Raw genomic sequence first — 21,430 nt, 5'->3', positions numbered from 1 at the left:
CTACCAAATTTTAGAAGGTAGGAAGTTTTATCAATAACCTGTTAGGAAACGGTAAGGAGCAGAAGAATGCAGTTTTCCCTTCAAAGAATATGATATTATTTATAACAAAGGTGACACTAACCAAACTTTCTCAAATCTATAGGAAGATCAATGACTGCTTAAAAAGATGCAATACTGAATCTAAACCAAGTATGAAAACGCTTTAGAAAATTAAGAGAATTTCTTAGTGATAACAGTAATAGAATTGACATACACTTGATAACAGTATTTCACTTGAACAGTCACAACAATCTATTCAAAATTACGTTCATTGTAAAACGATTAATCCAGAATAAATGGGCAAGCTTCCTACTACACTCTGAACAAAGGGCGGAATAACAACGCTACCTGATAAAATTTCCTCAAAGTGCAGGAATATATTTTTTCTCACCCCTTTTCCCTTTTTTTGATTGGTATCTTTACCAAGGGTCGAAATATGAATTAGCAGCTCATATATTAAGCACTTAGCAGCAGGCACTACTTTAGATAGCTCAGGTAATCTAGGATATAAATTCTCAAGATAAAGTAGTTATGAAAGCTCCTGAAAAGTACCTTCACATAAGGTAGCAAAAGGTATAGATGAATAATATGAGTAGCTTACTTATTCTATGGAACGCCGAGTTTGAAAACTAACAGATTCAACAGGCTTCACCTTAGCTCGTAGAGTACCTCGTAAAAGTAGGAGCGGCAATTTATTAACACTTAAACCTAAACTTAAATAGCATCTTTTGAAACCTCAATGACTTTGATACGGCGAAAACATTTGCTTTCAACTGAAAGTATTCCATAGACATTGATGAGCATTGGACTAATAATAAATCAGTAGATTAGTAACGAGAATGCGTTTTGGTTCTTCATAATTGTGTGTTATTTGTGCGAACATTGATTTGTCTTGGAGGGTTCCCTTGTCTTTTTGGGGAGAAATTAGGCTTCATAAAATTAGGGTTATTAACCGACCAAATAGCTTTCTTAAAAAACAAATGCTTGTCCGAGTGGCTTAATATCACTGATGGCAAAGGAATCTGCATCGTGACAATAGATACCAGTCGGCTCAGCTACGAATGAAGAGCTACCTAATGCTAACCAAAGTGCTTCCTACGGTACGTAGTCCTGTAGTGCGCCATTACCATTACATCTTCAAAGAAGTGCTTTAACACGCTTCAAGACGCAGTTCAATTCGATTGTCGCGTTAACAATTATTATTATACAGGGTGTCACGGTTATGATGGTACCAATTAATGGTGAATAGAACCAATTGTTTAAGAAAAATTAGTCCATGGGATGGGCACTCTATTTCTCGCCGTTACACAGTGATGCAGTCAATTATTAAAACTATTACTGTTATTATTAATAATTATTAACTTTGTTTGAAGATTTGAGATATCGGTATTTTGACACCCTAGGCACATTATAGTGGCAGCTTTATGATTTTTTTTCACATTTTTCGGTTGGGTAGGTTCTGAGAATGGATCCGTGAAAGAAATTACCACTTTTCAACCTCAACTTTTCCCTTTTGCATTAAATGTCCACACTTTGAAAAGTACTAATCGAAAACTTCCATTTGATACCCAAAATAACTATGTTCGGTGATCCATCCACATTCACGTTTTACACGTAGGGAAACTTTCCTTGAATTAAACGTAGATCGATGTAACTCATTGTATGGCTGAGGGTTCACAGTTCCCACCTTCCCATCAAATTTGGTGGCAATCGGTATAACCATTTCTGAGCAAAATGCGTGTGACAGACAGAATAAAGTATTGTTTTACACCAAACTTTAAAAAAGATATGCAAATCCTCCTACTAGAGCTGTGAAGTGAGATAAATATAGGTCAAAGATGAACTGTAATATAACAAGTCGGAATACCAGGAGCTCGCGCTTCGGGTATAAAGGTTTTGTGTTCATTTTATGTAAGAAACTTCAACTCACATTTTTCTATCCGTAAATAGCTACAAATTCAACATAATCCTTCATTTTTCCAAATTACAAGACATACGTACATATTACAGCCATAAATATTATCCTCACCCTAAACAAACAAACTGCCAGTTTCCGAATACTTTACATATCCATGTAGGTATATAAATTGATCGTACCCATATTTCCGATTTACTTCGTCCGCAAAAGCATTCACATGTACATATCTAGTACGTGTATTAAATACGGCTGGTTTAATGTACAAATTAGACACTACTCGCAAAATTCATTAGCACGCACCTATTATATACCTATATACACACATGTCTGGTTGGAGTAATTGATATTCATATACAAATGATTAAAAAACAAAAACAAAATAATTCTTTGCGACCCCATTCATAAGAACTCATTTCGTTATGGTATTGATGAATTGAAATGTGATGATCACGTCACACAGGTTGCAGTATGCACGAAATTCACAAAAAAAGGCAAAGTTTCACCCCCTATAGCTTTGTTAATAATAGTAATAATTTTTTTCAAACTTGAAAAATTTGTGCATTATGTTCTTCATTCATGGCAAATTTTGTACTTCTGAGACGAACTTAAGGGGGGTTGCCGGGTAAATTTCTAAAATGAGGATATATACTATTATTAACTTTATTTGTGCAGATATCGAAACCGGATGTATTCTAAGGTCTAGATTTCGTAGAGATGCACCACTGTGATATTTTCCAGATTTTTCGGTTGGGTAGGTTCTGAGAACGAGACCTGTTACACTTTTTCTGGGTCATATTTTGAGCCCTCACTCCCCTATCAAATATAGAAAAGTGCTAATCGAGACCTTTCATTTGATACCGCACATGGCCACATTTTGTGAAAAAAAAATTTTGCACCCTCCATTCACACGGCCGCCCCTTACACTTAACACTTGCTGCATGTAAAGGGAACAGTAAATCACACACTCTTACCGATTTTCGTGACAATCGGTCAAGCCGTTTCCGAAAAAATCGAGTGTGACAGACAGACAGACAGACAGACACCGACGCGATTCTAATAAGGTTTTGTTTCACCAAACCTTAAAAATGAGGTGTGATGGCGAAGGTAGTTACTAAACAATAGCAGTAGGTTTTTGCACCTAGTGTTTGAACCCTTTCTCGATCACTGATTCATGTTTAGTTACCTGATCCGATTGATTGCTCACTTGCCTCGAACTTATCAGCCACTCGTAAATAAGCAGTGGCATTCAGGATTCCAGGACAGTCGGTGAATAGGTCACCCTAAGAACATATAGCTCAGAACATTAAAGAGTGCAAACTTCTCGGCATTTTACAATATACATTTTGGCAACTAGAGCGCTTAAGCGGTTCTGACTAGCTGTAACCCAACAAGGAGTCAATAAGAATGCCATATATAAAAGGCATTTCTGCCTTTTTCACACTTCGTGTGCTTTACTAGTCACAAACTAATGAAACAGCTTCAATACATAAGCAAATTGTAACCCATGAGGAAACAGTGGAAATTTGCAAAAATGTGCAAACATTCAATATCTATTTTTGCGATCATAAAGATTGCACTACTGTGTTCAAAAGCTAAGGCGAATTTTTTAAGTTAACCGATTCGGGTAGACTTTTTTATTTTTTATTTTAATTAGATCATTTCAAACAATTTTGACGGATTACTTAGGTCTCAGAAGGGTCATACCTCACTCAGTGTCTTTGAAAAAATTGAAAAGAAACATAGTGAGTGAAAAGGTGAATTTCCGACAGCGATGACGTCTAAGAATGCATTATTAGAGGAGATAAAACTTAAGTGTATGCGTATAAAGCGGACCAACCAAGCAATCAAGTGAATATCATGTCAAAGGTGAGGCAAGCCGAAACAATCGCGTCAAAGTCGCTCAAAAATTATAATGGCAATTTTCGTCGACTTTCGTGGGGCTGTGTATTGTGAGTTCCTTCAGCCAGGGGTCTATTATGCGCCGTCAGAATTATAAAAAGACAGTTACTGGTTGATTCAACCACCTTATTTATCTGACTGAGCTCCATGTAAGTTCTGGCTATTTACCAAACTCAAAAGACCAATCCGATGATACCGCTTAGAATCTATTAAAGATATTCAACGTGAATCGCTGCACGCTTTGAAGGAATGGATAAACGTTGGGGAATATTATTTTGAAATGAATGGAATTGATTGATTTTTCATTTTGTAACAAAATTCACCTTATTTTTGGACACAGTAGCATTTCTTCAACATATCAGAGTGTTTCCCGTTGAGTTGTTTATAAAAGTGGCCTTTTGTAGGTGAAAAAACAGGTGAGTACTTCAAACAACAATAAACATATTTTGAAATATTTTTCTACATATATTCCCAAGGTATATTTATGTTTAATTGTACCCGTATTGCTATCCTACTGTAAACTATATTCAGACATCAAGTTTCTCTCGGAGGTTTAAATACAATTGGAGTTCATTACAAACTACGGAAAATTGATTAAAGACCAGTTCTACTGCCGTCAACATTCTTGTTGTTAATATATTTCAACAGATAATTTGTATATAATCACAAGCGACACAATCGTTACAGCATAACTACATACACATATACGCTGGACCTGATGAGATGAGTTTGGAGAAATTCCGCGACCACCTAAATTAAAAATAATTAGAATTATTAAAACCCAGCAAAGTACATACATATATACGCGAAACGCTTTATATGTATATTCGTGAATATACTTTTACTATACTTTTATGCCTATATTTTCCCCTAGGAGAATGGAAAAACTTTCAACTTCCTTAATTCGAAAAAATCTAATCCCTCAGCTAGCTGGGAACATTTTATCATCATTTCCCAAGCAAAATTTAATAAGTAAATTTCGTTTCCGTTTGGGTGAGTTTATTAACTGCTTATTCAGGATATTCGCGAATATCCCGTTCGGACACATTTCCTCTTAAAGGATTTATTAAATAATTAAAACGAGTTCTGCGTTAGGACATTATATAAAAAAAGCAATTTTTATTTCTACACGAGTGAAAAATGATCTTCGAGCAATAGAGCATCCTACGGAAGGCGGACGAAGGAAAGGCCAAAGAATATTCATACGTAAGCACGTCCGCTCTCGTAAATGAAACATTAAATAATCTTCTAGATATTTATGTTCAAATGAAAAATAAATGCGAAGCAAAAAAACTGCCGGAAAGGAATAAAGGCTTCCGCACGTTGCGAACCGTAGACACTCATACCCCGCTTGGCTTTTGGAGCTGTGAAAACTTCTCATTTATTTTTCTCTCTCCTTTCTTATCGCTTACAAAAAATACTGTGAATACAAATGACCCCGGGGATTTACCACCAAAAGGATACATTTCACGCAAAAAATGGAAAGCATATCCTTTAAAAAAGTTAAAGATGATGATTACCACTCTCGTTTCACTTTTCTCCTACACTTTTTTATTCATCCTGCAAAAATGATACTGTTTGGGGCCCACGAAGGAATCTGTTTTCCTGTCCGCTCGCTGTGCTTTGCGAACTTTCGCCTTCCGCCGGGTTTTCCTCTGACACGAAGTAACATGTAGTATGTACCTATGTACACAAAAAAGGATAATTTTGTGTGGATTGTTGATTTTTATACGTACTTTGTAAATGATAAAAGAATGAAAAGGGTCTAATCTTGTCTACAAAGGGAGATGGCGGGCAAGGCAAAAAGTGAATAAGCGAAATTAAATGGAATTCAAGTACTAATTGGGATTTATGCTTCGAAATTTACTTAGGTTTGGAAAAAAGAGAGGAAATTTAGAAACATGTTGACAGTTGAACTTAGTGGTTTTAGAGACGAGCATTAAAATATACAGTCAGTATTGGAAAACAAGCCTGGCATACTTGATCATATTTCGAAAATATTTGAGTCTCCTGATTTTTGATTCAATTTGGTAAAATTGAGTACAAACTGTAATTAACCGTTTTTAGAGGAAAAAGGGTAAAACCATTTCAAAACTATAAATAAACAAGTCGGGAAACCGGAAGCTGGACGCTTCAGGTACGAAAGGTTTTGTGTAATTCTTAGTACGTAGCACGTAATATATCCATATATTATGTGAGAGTATCCACTTTCGGGTGATATTGACATTCATAGTCTTCAATTTTCAAAGAAGCAACAAATTTGTGGTATTATAACTTTGTTAGTAATAGTGCGAGTTCCACCAAACTTGGTAGGATCATGCTCTATATTATAGCCTATTCATTGTACTAGAATGAACTTAAGGGGGGTTTCTAACCAACTACAAAAAAATGTAATAATATACTATTATTAACTTTATTTAAACAGATATCGGCATGGAAGGTATTTCGGAGCCCAGGCACCATATAGTGGCAGCCTCCTGATTTTTTTCAGATTTTTCGGTTTGGTAGTTTCTGAGAATGGCCCCCTTAAAGAAGTGATCACTTTCAACCCCCACGCTCCCCACCCTTCCAACGAATTTCAAAACTAAGACCGGCTTCAAAAAGTACTAATCAAGACCTTTAATTTGATACCCCACATTTGATGAAAAAAAATTTTACACCTCCCTTTTGCATGTATGGGGACCCCCCCCCTTAAATTCGACCTAAAAGGATGTAATTCACTGTATGCGTGAGCGTTCACAGTTCCCACCTTTCTACCAAATTTGGTGTCAATCGCTATAACCGTCTCCGAGAAAAATGCGTGTGACGGACAGACAGACAGACAGACAGACGGACAGACAGACAGACAGACAGACAGACAGTAAACCGATTTTAATAAGGTTTTGTGTTTACACAAAACCTTAACAAGTCGGGAAACCGGAAGCTTGGTGCTTCAGGTATAAAAGATTTTGTGGTTCCCTATGTGAGCAGCGATAAGTGCCTAACATTTCGTGTGTACATAGTTATAAATCCCATTGTCCACCGTTTTTTAGAAAGCCATTTAAATAAATAATTTAATGGAAAACACTGTCTTGATAATAGTCAACCTCATACGCTTCAAACTCGGAGTTTAATATTATTAGTAAGCACGTGAAGAACTTAACCTACAACAGATACAAATAGGAGAAATAGATGCTTCATGAATGAAATTTTATTATCGTTAATTATGACGTCAGCATCTTATTTGTATGCGGTAAATTTCCACGAAATTAATAAGTTTGAGCTGCGTATTCACGATACTATCCTCTATGCACGTGCAAAATTTAATACTCCTAGGATGAGCTTAAAGGGGGTTTTCCAGGCAATTTCCAAAAGCTGGTTGATATCCGAATGGGACATATTTTGAAGTCTAAATTTCATTACCAACCTGATTTTTTTCAGATTTTCGGGTTGAGTAGTTTCCGAAAATGAGTCCTATCTCACTTTATTTGTGTACATTTTCCCTCCTTACTCACGCACTTTACAGTTTACGGCAAAACTAATATCAGTTTCGGAACGTACTAACTAACCTTTTATTTAATACCTCACACGACTATATCTGGCGAAAAAAAATTTTTAAATCCCTTCATTGCATGTAAATTTATGTCGCGTGGGATTTCAAGCGTTATCTTCCCTCCAAATTTCGTTCGAACTGGGTAGCCATTTTGTGAAAAAGTGCCTGTCACAGACAAACAGACAGTCAGTGAATTGCTTTTAATAAGGTTTTGTTTTCCACAATAAGGTTTTTTTACACAATAAGGTTTTGTTTTACACAAAACCTTAAAAAGACAGTAATAAGTCGGGAAACTGGAAACTGGACGCTTCAGGTATGAAAGGTTTTGTGTATTTCTTATATGAAGACATTTGAGTGCGCACTTGCCCCATTAGTATTAGTATATGCATATACTGTATGAGAGTCTTGAATTTGCGAAGAATTTGTTGGTAATATTGCGATTTCCACCAAACTTGGTAAAATCATGCTCTATATTATACCCCATATTGTTGCAAAACTGTGGTGCTAGAATGAACTTAAGGGGGGGTTCTGCAGCCAATTACTAAAAATTATAAGAATATATTGTTAACTTTATGTGAACAGATATCGGTATGAAGGGTATTTCGGAGCCTAGGTACCATATAGTGGCAGCCTCCTAATTTTTTCAGATTTTCCGGTTAGGTGGTTTCTGAGAATAGGTCCGTTGAAGCGATGATCACTTTCGGTCCCCCGCACTCCCCACAAATATGTACGCCCTCCTTTTGCATGTATGGGGACTCCGCCTAAAATTAGACGTGAAAGGATGTAACTTACTGTATGCGTGAGCGTTCACACTTCCCACCTTTCCCCCATTTGGTGTCAATATCTATAACCGCGTGAAGAATGCGTGCAATGGACAAACAGACAGACAGTAAACCGATTTTAATAAGGTTTTCTTTAACACAAAACCTTAAAAATTAAACTGGAATGTCAACTACAAGGAAGAAAGAACATTTAACTCCTGGCCAATGGCGGTTGTACAGCACCCTAGAGCAATTAAACATTCTGTCTACTCAGGATGAATTTCTGGAAAGACTAGTAGCTCGAAAAAGCTTAACACCAAGGCAAAAAAAGGCAAACTGAATGAGTTTAATGGCAAAAATACAGCGTCTGAAGTATCTACTTTTTCGTCAGTTAAGACTACCGCGAAATAAGCTGGGATCGACCGCTCTGTCACCATTATCAAAAGGCGACGCAGTCCACAATCGTCGAAAATTACCGGCAACGCTAAGAAAGTTTCGAAACGCACGGTTGATGATAGTTCATTCACTGAAAATCGATTCCAACCGTTTTCACAGAAACTGATAAAAAGTCTAAAACGATCACTAAAACTAAACCCCCTCCGATTTACCTGTGTGAAAAGAACAGCACAAGTTTGGTGGACAAATTACAAGCAATATTTTGCAACAACAATTTCAACATTATTCCCATCAAAAAGGGAGAGATCAACGAGACGTAAATACAAATCTATACGGAAGGATAACTGAGGATTTCGCGACGGAAAAGCGACAATACTACACGTATCAGCTTAAGAGCAGCAAAGGCATGTGCGTTGTGATCAAGGCTATTGAACCAGATCCAAATGAAATAAAAGAGGAACTACTGAAATAGGATATGAGGTGAAATCGGAACAGAATACCGTAACCCTTATTCAAAGTTGAGTTGAATCCAGAAGCTCGCAAACTCGGAAAAAAAGAAGTTCACCCGATATACAATCATCGCTAGCTCTCGCACAGGAGGATTACAGCGGAAGAACCACATAAACGCAATGGTCTTGCCCAGTGCATAAATTGCCAGGAATTTGGGTACACTAGGTCGTACTGTACACTTTCTAGTGTCTACGTAATTTGCGGAGAATTCCACAAAACAGTTCTATGCACCAAAAATAAAACAGATGCTACAGCCAGAAAATACAGTAACTATGGACAAAAACATGCTACCCTGAAGCAAAATACGCTGTCCATTCGAAGGAGGGAGCAGCACCAAATGAACTCTGTGGTTAAAACACAAATTCTAGCTGGGTCAGTTTACTTACCAGCCCCACCTTTTCGTCAATTCATTCCTAATGCCAAGACGAACCTGTCGAACTGTCATCAAGAATTATCTTTAATTATTGCTACACTGTCGAATAATCTGAATCAGTTCATGAATACTATCAGCACCATGATCGAGGAACTAATAAAGAACCAAAATATGATATTGCAGACTCTTATAAAAAAATCAATACCATAAGAATTGCTCATTAAACATAGAGCTGAATTTATCTTCTTTTTGAAAACTCGTGACATTGATCTATTTCTACTATCGGAAACTCACTTCAAAGAAAAAAGTAACAAGTTCAGTGTTCCTGGCTATATTTAATGCTAGACACCCTAAAGGGAAAGCCAGAGGCGGGTTAGCAATTTTGATTAAACGCCAGCTCAAACACTATCCACTGGAAATAACCAATAGGGATAGGGATAGGGTGGCCAGAAGAATTTGTCATATCATCGGTTTATTGCCCGCCGCGACATAAAATAACTCGGGAGCAGTTTATTCAGTTCTTTAACACTTTAAGGAACAGATCCAGCACCGCTGGAAACTTCAACGCAAAGCATACCCACTGTGGTTCAAGGTTAGTCTCTCCTAAAAGTAAAGAACTATATGAGGTAGTCTTGGGCAGTAAACTTGATCACATATCAACAGGCCAGCTTACTTATCAGCCGACTAGTGTCAACAAAACTCCACACCTAATTGACTTTGGTCTATTCATCGACAATTTTAAAGCTTTTACAGAATAAAAGAAGAGCATGAAGGGACTGGCAACTGCATAGGTCTCCCCACGCAAGAAGCAGACTCAATGAAACCACAAAACGACTTAAATCGGCGTTTATGGAGGATAAGGAGTCTAATATTCAACGCTTCCTGGTTAACCACCACAGCTACCTTTGCTTGCAATCTTAAGTTCACATGTAGGCCCAAAAATAGCTTCTTTGCACCTGGAATGGCATCTAAGGAAAGTAGAAGACTTCAAATATGGAGGATGAAAGTCAACGAGTCGAAGTCTGTGCAACTATCTTTCACTGTAACTGTCCTCAAAATCATTGTCCCCCAAACGAATGACGTCAAATACCTGGGGATAAAGCTCGATAGAATGCTCGCCTGAAAATGACACATAGAGGGGAAAAATCATCAACTTAAGCTTAAGTTCAAACATTTGTTGTGAATGCTTCACAAAAAAATCACCACTTTCTCTGAGCTGTAAGTGGTGATCGACAAATCGGTGCTTAAGCCTATATTTATGGGATTCAACTATGAGGCCCTGCCAAACCATTCAACATTAATCTGCTTCAACGGCCTCAGTCTAAAATTCTGAGATGCATATCCGGTGCTTCTTGGTTCCTTCGTCTGTAACGTCGAGGACCATAAAGACTAGAGACCAGGACAATAGTGGAAGAAATGGAGAGTTCCGCTAATAAACACTTAGCCAAACTGAAAAGTCACCCCAACATAATGGCTAAGAGAATTTTGTCTCATCGGAAATCCAAGCGACTGGAGAGAGTTGACCCCTTGGACCTCGGAAAGACGTCTGCGCCAGCATCAGTTTGAATATTTTGCTCTTTATTTTTCTTAATTAAGGAAAAAAATGTAAAAAAAAAATCATACTTAAAATGTTAATAGTTAATGGTTAAAAATGTCCAGCATTGGCATGGAATTATGTAAATAATTTACTATTTTTAAGAATTGAAATCTATGTGAAGCTTCCAGTGTATGGTTGGAATCAAACAATAAATATTTATCAAAAAAAAGCAATTCATGACGACTCTAATCCTAGGGAAAATGCAATTTTGTATAGTAAATGGTTCCCAGAAATAAATCTTGAGTCTTAGGACATTCAGGAAGAACCTAAAGTGGCTACAAAAGTAGCGAATAAAGCCAAAAATATGAAGCAATGCAAACCACTAGGCTAAGAAATATAATATATTGTTTTAGCTTCTGGCTTCTTACTTTAATATGCCCGTGCCAGGTAAAGAACACTGAAATGAAAATATATAATGGCCGGTAAAGTCAATATAGTTAATTTAGCGGATTTCCTATTCTTATTTACACTCATTAGAAAGTAACGAAAAGAGTGGACATTATCTTCGCGGATATTGTTCTTCGCGAGTGTCGTTATCGCTACTGCTATGCTGTCTAGCAGACAATTGAGTTTATATTATAGTAACAATATCCCTGTAGTAATGTTATCAAAGAGTAAGTTTAAATTCAATTTTTGTCTCTGATCAACGTTCGCCCGAGCTTTTAGGCTCGCAAGCAGAATGCAGAATGTCATCATTTTAACTTTAGGTTTCCAGAGGTTTCGAGAGGTATCCGGTCTATGCTGAACGTGTGGGAACGCCGCTTTTCGGCTTTTTTAAAAATTGTTTGTTAAGAACTGGATAAAGATACGATACACCGTAGATTTACCAATATCTTGAGCGTTCACAGCAATTTTTCCAACCCGATCGCATAGTAAGTTACTGAAATACAGAGCAATTTATACACCCATCTCCAAAAAAAGGAGTTTTTCTGCAGCCACACTAGAGGGCGCTGTGATCATCTTAAAGAAAAAAAGTAAACGGCATTTTAACGTATAGACTTAACTACAGTCCGCAAACTAGGATTATTTAATTTGTCGTGCCGTGTTGAACTTTTTTTATAAATTTTGGTGCATTTTCGCGGCTTCTTCAATGAATAAAAAAAACTACTGAATGAATCGCAATTATCCTAATTTGCGAACCGTAGAAATATGTTCTGAATAATTCGCGAAAATTTCAAAAAAATTCGTTGGATAGATTTTGGGCTATAGTGGCAGCCGATTTTCAATATGCAGCTTCGAGAAAAACGCATTTAAAATGTAGAATGCGATTTTTAGCCATAAAACCTTAACTGCTCAATAATCTACTATACCTAATCCATAAACCTTAGGTTTTTTCAAGAAACACATGTACAGCCTTGGCTTCAATTCTTGTCTTTTTAGTGAAGTCATTCCAACATCATTCGGACCGATAAATACGAGCTTTATTGCGGCAATCGACATAAACCTGGCATGTGACTTATCACGTGCTTAACATTATAATTTTCGAACAACTCCGAATATCAAAAAATCACCATATATTGTATACTATATTTAGATATAATTGCTGCCGAAAAAAAATTCGATTCCGCGGATCCAACACACGGAATGATTCCCTTAAGCCGCGAATCGCATTAGTCATGGGCTATTAATTCGCGAAATTTTGTGATAACACCATCTATGATCATTCTATAAACATCACCTTAAAAAAACACTTTATCAAGAATAGTCTCTGAGCCTACTTGAGTAGTTCAAAATTTCTGCAATGTGAAAAATCTTGCAATGGCTACCCTGCAGTTTATCTATTTATCTTATCTATTGGTGGATATATGGGAACTATGACGCATACTGGTAGCTTCCGATACATGCAAAGGGAGGATGTAAACAATTTTTTACACGGAACATGGTCATGTAGCATATCAAATGAAAGATCTCGATTAGTACTTTCCAAAACTGAATTTTTGATATTAGTTTTCACGTAAATTGTATTGTATCTTAAAGTAAGATAGGACTCATTCGGAAACTACCCAACGCAAAAATCTGGAAAAAAATAGGGTGGTGCGCTTATATGAAACCTAGGCCTCGAAATATGTCCCATTCCTATATCCGATCAAATAAAGTTGCTGATAATATGTTACCAACTTTTTGAAATTGAAGGACCTTTCTCAAGTTCATCCTAGAAGTACTAGTGTTGCATCATAGATGACATAATACTGCCAAGTTTCATGGAAATCCTGCTATTAGTATCAAAGTTATACCAGTTCAAACTTATCAATTGCGCGCGAATTTACTGCATCCTTATGAGACATGCAAATAATTAACGTTAACTATTATCAGTAGAGTGCTTTCCAAACCAAATTATTTGTATAAACGGCTCTTCGAAAAATAGAGGACAATTGCGCTCATCCTTCTTCACATTTCGAATAAAGTTTTGTGTGAATTAGAACCTTATTAAAATCGGTTCAATGTCTGTCTCTCCCTCTGTATGTCAAACTCGATTTAGTTGGAGACGACTAAATCGATTGCTTTGAAATTTGGTGAGAACATGTCGTTTGTGTCTCCCATCATGCGTTGGGATATGTGCGAAAAGGAGGTGTAAATTTTTTTCCCAAATGTAGCCGTGTGAGGTATTAGATAAAAGGGATCGACTAGTAGGTTTCCAAACTGATCTTCTTTTTGATATTGGGTGAAAGACACGGAAGTGAAGATTTAAAATATGTGCTCCAAAAAGTGAAATGTGCCCCAAAAAGATCTCAGAAACTACCCAATCGAAAAGTCTGAAAAAATTCGCAATGATGCATTATGTGGTATCTGCCCAAATAAAGTGAATAATATCATATAACTATATTTTAGAAATGTACCCGAAAATCCCCTTAAGTTCATTGTAAAAGTACAAAATTTGGTAGCATGTAGGCGGTAATATACCACACCAGTTTTAACACGATCTAACTATTATTAACAAAATGATGGACAAAATTTTGAATTCCACATAAATTTATTGCTCTCTAAGACGTGTATAACGGCAAAGCCACATAAGTATATGAACGGCTGTTCCTATGAAGACATTTTAGTTTGATTTCATAACTTTTTTTAGTTATCTGTATATCAGTGTTAATTACTGGAGACAGATATGTGTATGAATATTTATGTGCTAATTAGGACCGCTCAAGTGGTTAGAGCGCTGGAGTGTCGTGCTTTGAATCAGATACTCATTCACAGCTGAGCCGACTGGTATCCGACGTCAAATCGCGATACAAATATCACTGACACCAGTGTGATTTGAACCGCGACCTCCGTACGATAGCCTTGTGTTCTAACCACTCAGCTATCCGGACACGGAGGAAGCTTCAAAATAGCAGGAAAATCAGTAGGCTCAATTGGTTCAAATCTCCCTGGTGGCAGAGGGATTTCTGTCGTGACTGAATGTTGGATATCAGCCGACTCAACTGCGAATGAATACCGGGGTCAAATCAGGGTAATAATCTCGGGCGACCGCAATGCTGTCTACGTTGCTTCCCGCAGTTTATTGTATTGTACCGTAAGGGTCTTGAATGAAGTGCCCTAACACACTTCAAGACGCTAATCCAATGTGGATTGTTGCGCCAGCGATTATTATCATTACTATTAATTAGGATAGACCAGATAGTTGATACCAGTGGTATGTTTTTGTGCACGGAGTAAATGGAAATTTGTCAAGATGCGCTGGATCAATTTGGATGGTTAACGATTGTTTTTTTAGGATTAGCATGTATGTATTTACATATGTGTTATATATCTGGAGTTTAGTAATTAATGAAAGAATATTTTGTATTTTTTGCTGCGTACGAATGGAAGGCCGTGCGCAAGCGTTCCTCACATTAGGTAAACACAAAACCTTTATACCCGAAGCGTCCAGCTTCCGATATCCCGACTTGTTTTATTGGATAGATCGTTAACTTAGTTATCCCAGAATAAACTGTAAAAAAATTTCAAAGAGAAATTCGTGTTCCTTTAGATTTTATGAGCGAAGAACCGGGCCATTATTGGGTACAGGTTGCCCAGGACGTCCCTTTATGTGCTTATATATGTATATATAAATACTCAGCGTTAGTTAATTCTACGAGTGCATTCGTTTTTTAAGGTCTTGTGTGAAACAAAACCTTATCCAAATGGATTCAATGTTTGTCTGTCCGTCTATCTGTATATCTGTCACACCCGATTTACTCAAAGGCGACTGAATCGATTGCCACGAAATTTGGTGAGAACATGTAGTGTCGGTATTTTGTGTTGTGTTTGAAGGGGGCTCCTCATGCATGCGAAAGGAGGGTGCAATTTTTTTTCACAGAATATGGTTATGTGGGGTGTCAAATGAAAGGGGTCGATTATTATTTTCCGAAACTTATTTCTGATATTGGGGGAAACATAAGGAAGTGTGGGCTCAAAAATTGGCGGAGCGATTTTTTTTTCAACAAAATATAGTCAGCCTACATGAAAGACTAAGTAAGTGCTTTTTCAATTTCTGGGATTGGGTGAAACACAGGGGAGTGAGGACTCAAAATGTGTGCACCAAAAAATGAAGAAGGTCTCGTTCATAGAACTTATCCAACTAAACAATCTGAAAAAAATCACAGAGACACCTGTGCAAAATCTAGGCTTCGAAATCCCATTCCGATATCAAATAAAGTTAATAATAGCATATTACCATATTCTAGAAATTTACCTAAAAGCTATCATCAGGTTCATTCTATAAGTACGGAGTGTAAGTGATAATATAAGACTCAATTCTGTAAAGTTTGAAAGCAATCCAACTATTACTAGTAAGGTTCTAGAAAGGCAAAGTTTTGCATTCGGCGTGAACTGATTGTACTACTATACGCTTGTCGGGTTTTGAATTAAACAAAAATAGACAAAACATTATCTGTAGCCGGTTTTGGACACGCTGATCCTCCCGGTGGAGACGCAAATCAGTGTTTGATGAAATCGCCTCCACCTCCAATTTTTTGCGGATAGTGTTTCATTCAGACGGCTATATATCTACGTTAGTACCCGCGGTATTTAACTTTTTTACTTATATATGATATATGCAGTAAAGTGCAAATATTCAGATGCGTGCTATCAATTCGGATAGTTATGTGCATATATATGCGTATACACATCAGTATGCGTTAATAGATAATATTTATATATATATCTCTTCAATATGTACATACATATATTTGAAAGGTTACAAATATATGAAGGAATATTTTGAATTTGTATCTATCTTCGAAAACCATCTATCTGGAAAACAAACCAGGGGGGAAGGATTCGACACGAGATGCTTAAAGGGGTCATCCCGTGCGTCGGATCCGAGGAATCGATTTTTGTTTTTTGGCATCAATTGTATTTCGATACAGTCTTGAATATATGGGCAAAGTGATTTTTCGATATTCGGGGTCGTTCCGAAATTACAGTGTTAAACAGATAAAATGTCACATGACAGGTTTATGTCGATCGCGATAATAAAGCGCGTATTTATCGGTCCATATGACGTTCTAGTGACTTTACTAAAATCATAAGAATTGAAGCTGAGGCTATACATGTGTTTCTTCAAGAAACCTAAGGTTTATGGACTAGGTATAGTAGATTAACGGTCAGTTAAGATTTTATGGTTGAAATCCGCATTCCACTTTTTAAATGCGGTTTGCCCGAAACTGCATGTTGAAGATCTGCTGCCACCATAGCCCAAAAGCTATCCTACGAAATTCTCTTAAATTTTCAGGACTTATTCAGAACATATTTTTACGGTCCGCAAACTAGGATAATCACGATTCATTCAGTAGTTTTTTTTATTCATTAGAAAAGCCTTGAAAAAACACCAAAATTCACAAAAAAAAAGTTTAACAAGGCACCAAAAATTTAGCTTTTAATATTTTTAAATAAACCTAGTTTGTGGATAGTGGTTAAGTCTGCACGTCAAAATGCCGTTTACATTTTTCCTTTAAAATGATCACAGCGCCCTCTAGCGTGGCAACAGGAAAACACTTTCTTTTGGAAATAAGTGTAAATGTTGCTTTGTATTTCAATAGCAAACGATGTTATCGTGCTAGAAAAATTACTACGCATGCTCATGACATTAATAAATATATGGTGAAAAATTCGTATTTCTACCTTTACCCAATTCTTCACAAAAAAAATTCCAAAAAAAAACGAAAAAAAGAACCTTCACACGGGATGACCCCCTTAAACATCACTCTGACCAATGTCCGAAATATAAACACCTTTAGACTTAGAGGACTACATTCTGTAGTATTTCTTACCCACATAAATGACTCGCATATCAGGCACCTACATGTGCATATCAGCGAACAGTATATCAACAAAAGACCAACAGGCGAAATGTATCACGATTGATAAGCCAGAAAAGTAAATCCTAACCTGAAAAGAGCATCAGGTTGGTCATCAAAATCATTTGAAGAGGATTTATTCCTGGAAGCATTACGGTGAAATGCTGAATTTGATGGATATGCTTTAAATAAGGCGTTGCAGTTGCCCCAACAAATATATCAAGTATGTGATACTTTCATGCCAGCAGCGTTCATTCTCAGAAACGCAACCCCAACTACTAGTAGAACACTGAAATAATGAAAAGGGGTTTGGAATATTTGCAGGGAACAAAACAAAATCAAATATAATGGCAAGTGTTTCGCAGGGGTCCTCGGTTATAGAACATAATGTATAATGCCGTTCTACGGCTTCCAGTAAGTAGGTTAGTTGTTGCCGTAGAATTCACAGATAGCATCCTATCATCTAGACGAAGTAGACATATATCCGATCGAGACTGTCTGTTCTGAAAAGTCTTCGCTTTGGCACTTGTACGAGAATCAGGAAGCAAACCAATGGAAACAAACTGAGTGAATAAGATCATTGGCTGCGTGACAAACAGACGAAGAATGGATCGGTGGACACACTGGCTTATCACGAACGTAAGTACGTGGAGTATGCGAAAGCACGGTGAGACGAGTTATAACTTGAGCCAGTTCCTATGCGGACAGGGTGGGTACAGGAACTTCCTCTGCAGGTCCAGTTACCAGATTGCCCAACCTGCGAAGGTGGAGCCGAAGGTGCAGAATACATTTTCTTCACTTGCCACAGATTTGAAAACTCAAGGCGAGACCTTGACATTGAGCTAAAGTCCCCTTTCAACGATTGAAAATCTAGTAAGATATCTCTGGAATCGGATATAGCGTAGAAAGCGGTAATTGTAACGGTGAAACGGATGAACTAGTCGCTAAAAGATGCAGACCCGATACGGAGGCATAGAAATGAAGCTTTGGGAAACCGTTTTCTTCAATCACATATTTGTTTGCACCCGAAGTCGTGAGATTAAATCAATCGAAATAATTACGTTTAATACAATTTATTACTTTAATAGAGTAGCAGTTAATTTAGCTAAGTGGAAAATTTAACAACTGAACAGACTCGCGAAGGAATACCCGAATAGTCCTGCAGGAAGCGTGTGGGGAAAGTACGGAAAGTTTTAGTCGGTGGGAGTCCGGCAAGAGCGTCTTCAATTACAAACGCGTATCTATCATGGATTTCTCCCTGCCAAAGAAATTTGGCGGTCAGACAGGCCGACGGACAAAAAGACAAACACACAATGAACCAATTTTAATTAACTAGGTTCTGTTTGCCACCAAAATTTAAAAACCAAGAAATTCAACTATGATCGTGTTGGTTTCAAAAGGCATAGAAAACACTTTATGGAAGTTTACGAAAAGTGCGAATTCTAGAAAGATAACTTCAGTTATTGGTAAAGAACACAGAATAAGAGTGAGAGAACGTAGACAAACCAACCATAAAAGCAGGGTAAGGATGCTCAGATAAAATTAATTTATTCATTTAATGAGCACTGACAAGAGAAAAGCGCAGTGCATTTCGGGGGTGCAGATATTTATATGGGGGCTTCCTCAAAATTTTTCTCAGATTTGCCAGTTAGATGGTTTTTGACTTCAACTTCCTATAAAATTATGCTATTCTTGAAAGCCTAGGTTTTCCCAGTTTGCGCAATTTTACCCAATTTCGTCTTGATAGGTTTAGACGTTTTGGAGAAATTGGGTGTGACAGCCAGACCGGCGGGTGATAACTAGGCACGTATGTAACGAGCGTCTTGCTGCAAAGTGCTTCTTAAACTCCCCAGCTTTATCACTCAAGGCGTCGAAATTATTGACCTCCATAAAGTTTGTTTGGCGAATTAATGAAAGTAAGATGAAAATTAGGAAACACAAAAAAATTGGACGAAATCTAACAATGGACAATTTACTTAGACTTCTCTGCACCGTCTCGGGTAAAATTGAAACATATTCCCAGAAACTGCCAACGAAGCCTCGTAGGCTTGGTTGACGAACTCTGCAAAAGGGTATGTGAATTATTCCAAAAGTCAAATAGTGTTTACAACATAACATTTACAAAATGCATTCATTCATTCATATGGTTGAAGAAGTGTCATAGCATGCCATATATTAAAAAGACGGTTCAATTCGCTCGGTAAGGCAATTGAGAAAACCGACGGAATTTATAGACCCCGCGAATAGCTTCAAATCATTGACAAAAGTGAGCATCTAATATTGTATTAAAAAAACCCGAAATAAATCCAGGAAATATATATAATACTTATAGTCAAATTGAAATATCACAGCATTCATCCCATACAGCCTGAACTAATTGTATCTCTGCGCACATTACCTAATTTCAATAACTTCATTAGACGAACATTTCACCTTACATAGTATACTAATTAACCAAGTATCAGTAAAATTTAAGTACGTAAACAGCCCTGTGAATATCATTTTACCCACTAATGTACACATTATGCTTGGCAAAAGTACTCATATATTTAACTTCTGCTTGCTATAAAGAAATCGAATATCTTCCATTATCATTTGATAATTCAATTTTGCAGGGTGGACCTCATCATATATTGTTTCTCCTCCTAAGAATAATACATATGATGCTAATCAAGACTAAACTCCTCAAGGCTGAGCCAAACAGAAACCACAACAATAAAGAAGTTATTCAAATGAGATAAATGCCTAAAGTACCGAACCTGAAATCCTGCATATTTCCCCAGATATAAGATTTTCTGTCTGCCATATGTAACTTGCCTATCATGAATTGTTATTCCAGATCTCAAAATAAATATCGTTCTTGAGATATAAGTGAAGTGAGGAGGAATACCTTAAAGATACCTATTTTTTATCCACTTACTTCACGTTTGATGAGGATCCCTCCAGGCACACTATAGACACCAGAAACGAATCTCAAGTATCTCGTGAATATGTAAGGACCCGTGCATCCATAGAATATTATATGGAGTATGAGCCGGTCAAACGAGTCAACTATATAGCACGATGTGGATGGTATATCGAGGGAATCAGAATCAGTATTTTAACAAAAGCACCGAATAAAAAAGTGGTCCATATCATAACAACTTCAGCCCCTAACCATCTACAGCACTAACAAATGAATAGAACAGACCATGTTATGAACTAGCTTCAGGGAGCTGCGACACTCTTTCGGAGGGAATAACACAACCAGTAGTTAATAGGCACAGAACATATTATTAAGAACTCAAAAATAAACCACGATTGCAAATAGACTTAGCACAACAAAAATACTTTTACACACCGCAAACGTGTTTCAAGGCTCCTTATCCGCGATCCACAACAGGACCTTCATACCAGAGTGTCGACGAAAGACTGAATAGCATCTTCCCAATGTTAGCCAATCTCATCTCACATGGTAAACATAGCTACATTATGTTGTTGTAGCTAATAACATCGCTCTGGATAATGTTGCCAGTTAGTGGTAGTATTCATGTATGCATTCACAACGGTAGCATTATCTCATAAACACCAACTGTGCTCACACAAAATTTATTAAAATACGATTTCCGCGCTATTTTATCGCCAATTAAAACCTCGACGAGAAAATCACGTTTTCACTAGACGGCAGCAACAACTGAACTGATATGAGCTCCAGAAATATCCAAACATAAATGGTCCACGGTAGCAACTTCCAACATCCCAGCATCTAGCACTGCGTCCAAACCAAATCCAAAGAAGAGCAAGGACCAACTTCGACCCTATTTCATATTAACCGCATCCAAAAGTATCTACAGCGGCTGCATCTTCATCTGCTCGTCACACTGTGGCCGCACAGCACAGATATGATAAACAGAGAGCACCGGGAGAGCAGCCAGCGAGATTATATTCTGCAGTCATGTGCTTTACGGCATCATTTTCCCGCCCGGTCAGATGGTATCATCTATCATCACATCCCTACGCTATAGTCATGACAGCATCAAGTATCTTTTCCGAGCTGAGATAAATTTCACCGCACGCACCACGCACACTCATATTATGACTCTCTTTAACGAGGGGATTCCCTGCTCCTAGACAGCCGATAGCCA

At 37.3% G+C, this 21,430-nt stretch overlaps 1 protein-coding gene across 2 annotated transcripts in view; it reads right to left on the bottom strand.

Moving 5' to 3' along the window:
* The window catches only part of LOC119651651 (dorsal-ventral patterning protein tolloid), a 190,409-nt gene extending 169,394 nt beyond the window's left edge, over positions 1-21,015 (bottom strand). For both annotated transcript variants that reach the window (XM_038055332.1, XM_038055333.1), the window contains exon 1: positions 20,647-21,015. The gene's annotated coding sequence lies outside the window, so the exon portion shown is untranslated. The remainder of the gene's footprint in view (positions 1-20,646) is intronic.
* Between the last annotated feature and the right edge of the window lie 415 nt (positions 21,016-21,430).

This window comes from Hermetia illucens, chromosome 3 (assembly GCF_905115235.1).
Source record: "Hermetia illucens chromosome 3, iHerIll2.2.curated.20191125, whole genome shotgun sequence".
Classification (NCBI taxonomy): Eukaryota; Metazoa; Arthropoda; class Insecta; order Diptera; family Stratiomyidae; genus Hermetia; species Hermetia illucens.
This window is presented reverse-complemented; position numbering and strand designations above follow the sequence as displayed.